Raw genomic sequence first — 2912 nt, forward strand, 5'->3', positions numbered from 1 at the left:
CCCTCGTCCTAACTCTTTATCTCTGTGATGACTCAGGTCTAAAAATAGGGACAAACACAAACCCCCTCACCATCTGTGTCTGCTGGAAGACCGCTTACACTGTCTGTCCGTCTGTCCGTCCGTCCGTCCGTCCGTCCATCTGTCCGTCTGTCTGTCCGTCCGTCCGTCCGTCTGTCCGTCTCAATTCTCCTATAAAAGAATGGGTCTTGCGTAACAGCCCATGTGCTTGTAGACTATGCCTCTGTGTTGACGAGTACACAAGTGCACACTTAAGGGAACATGTAGGGACTTGAGACACAGCTGTCCAGATGGGCAGCAGCAGGTGAGAGGACAGGTGAACTGGAACCTGGCCAGTAAACATGTCCGTCAATCATTAACCAACTCTGTGAGAGTCACTTATTCTCTATTGACACATTAGTTACAGCATGACCCAGGGAGGGCTTTTAGACGTGGGTACTGAACTGTAAAAATGTTTTTATTGTTTCATTCAGTATAAATCTATTAGGTACAACTCATCTGTAGTTTATGCCAGGTGTGTGTGGAGAGATTAACGACACGGCACTGACTTCAGACTCGAGAGCTTACTGCCTTAATGTCTGTATCAGACAGACAAAACACCTGTTAGCTGATTCTGTCTGTCATCACCAGCCAGACTGGCTGACTGTCCATATTCTCTCTCTCTCTCTCTCTCTCTCTCTCTCTCTCTCTCTCTCACCCCAGTCCCCTCCACCCCAACTGCCTTTGCTGAAGTCGTTAGTTTCACAACCGCACTCAGTTTGAACTTGTTGATTTTTGGCCCCTCCCTCCTGTTGTTTTCAACCGTATCTTCCCATCCTGGTGGGGGGGGGGGGGGGGGCGGGACGGTAGGCAGGCTGTAGGGGTCTCTCTGTGCTCTGCTCTCTCCCTCTCCTTCCGTCATCGCGTGGTCTCGTGGTCGCACGTCGGACCGTCGCGTGACAGTCTGATAAAGGAGAACGAGGAAGTGAGGAGAGAGAGAGAGAGAGAGAGAGAGAGACGTGGAGAAGATCATCGCTAGCTCAGGCCGGTCATGAAACATAACTCCATAACTCTTCCCCGTTAATTGGCATTGCTGCCTTCCGGTCGTCCTCTCCTGTCTGAACACACACACACACACACACATACACACACACACACGCACACACACGCACACACCGAGTCTCACGACAGTGTTGACCCTGACCCGCAGGGTCTCCCCGACTGTAGGTGTCATAGCAGACTAGTTCCAGCTGGCTGCAGCGCCTGGCCCAGGGCAGGCCAGAGGAATGCGCTGCTTGTTATTGTCATCCTGCCATTCCTGGATGTTGTGGTGCTGCTGTCTAACCTTTGGTCCAATTAGCAGGAGAGGGTGAGAGATTTTGCTCTCTAACAAGCAGTGGCCCCGCAGTGAGCAGGACAAATGCACAGATGGAGGGATGTGGAGCGATGGATGAATGGATGAATATGGAAAGAGAAAGAGAGAGAGTTTTGGAGAATTCTTGGAGACTGTGTCTGTGACCCGTGAAAACATCGAAGAAAAGTTCTTTGTTTCCTCTTCTTCCTCCCTGTCTCCCTCCCTTCCTCCCTCTCTCCCTCCCGTCCTCCCTCTCTCCCTCCCTTCCTCCCCCTCTCCCTCCCTCTCCCTCCCTTCCTCCCACTCTCCCTCCCTTCCTCCCTCTCTCCCTCCCTTCCTCCCTCTCTCCCTCCCTCTCCCTCCCTTCCTCCCTCTCTCCCTCCCTTCCTCCCTCTCTCCTTCCCTTCCTCCCCCTCTCCCTCCCTTCCTCCCTCTCTCCCTCCCTCTCCCTCACTTCCTCTCTCCCTCCCTTCCTCCCTCTCTCCCTCCCTTCCTCCATCTCTCCCTCCCTCTCCCTCCCTTCCTCCCTCTCTCCCTCCCTTCCTCCCTCTCTCCTTCCCTTCCTCCCCCTCTCCCTCCCTCTCCCTCCCTTCCTCCATCTCTCCCTCCTCCCTTCATAAGAGACCTAGGCTGCTCCTGTCATCTACCAACATCATGTTTTCTCACAACACTCTCCTTTTCTCTCTCTCTCTCTCTTTCTTTCTTTCTTTCTTCCTTCCTTTCTTTCTTTCTTTCTTTCTTTCTTTCTTTCTTTCTTTCTTTTTCTCTCTCTTTTCATCTCTCAAGTGCTCTAGTTGTTTACAGTTTGTAGTAGGGAACAACATGTGCTCTTGCCCTTGGCCCAGCTGAGATCATTACACTTCCCTCTCTCTCTCTCTCTCTCTCTCTCTCTCTCTCTCTCTCTCTCTCTGCTCTGTTCCTCTCTCTCCCTCTCTGTTTCTCTCTCTCGCTCTCTCTCTCTCTCTCTCTCTCTCTCTCTTGCTCTCTCTCTCTCTCTCTTGCTCTGTTTCTCTCTCTCTCTCTCTCTCTCTCTATTTCTCACTCTAATTAAGTGGAGGGGAAAACATACTGTCAGAGGACCCACCCACATTACACACCCACACACACAACACAACACACCACACACACAGTCAACAACTCTCCAACAACATATTCATCATTAGTCAGTGACATGTCAACCCGAGAAGGCAGAAAAAATGTGTGTGACTTACGAGTGTGCAATGGGGGCGTACACATACAGTATGTCTTTGTTTACAACAGTAACAGAACAGTGTTTTACCCACATTCTACCCAGTGCCTAATGTTCTCTCTCTCTCTGTCTCTCTGTCCATCTCTCTCGCTCTCTCTCTATCTATCTCTCTCCCTCTCTGTGTCTCAATTCAATTAATTTCTACTCAATTCACTTTATTGGAATGACAAATTGTTCATCATTGTTCAGCAGACCTCCCGGAGTCCGATAGATACCCCGTGTCTGCTGTGGATGTCGTAGCATGTCCGTAGAATGTTCTCTCTCCTATGATGCTTTTAGCCTCTCCTACTCTGAAATGTAATAATTTATTGC

The 2912-nt window shown here is 50.5% G+C and overlaps 1 protein-coding gene across 1 annotated transcript in view; it reads left to right on the forward strand.

Annotated features, from left to right (window-relative positions):
* LOC311312643 (large neutral amino acids transporter small subunit 4-like) overlaps positions 1 to 2912 on the forward strand; it is a gene marked incomplete at its 3' end in the record, with an annotated part of 18040 nt that overhangs the window by 14195 nt on the left and 933 nt on the right. The window lies entirely within an intron of this gene.

This window comes from Borostomias antarcticus, assembly GCF_949987555.1.
Source record: "Borostomias antarcticus genome assembly, chromosome: 1".
NCBI lineage: Eukaryota > Metazoa > Chordata > Actinopteri > Stomiiformes > Stomiidae > Borostomias > Borostomias antarcticus.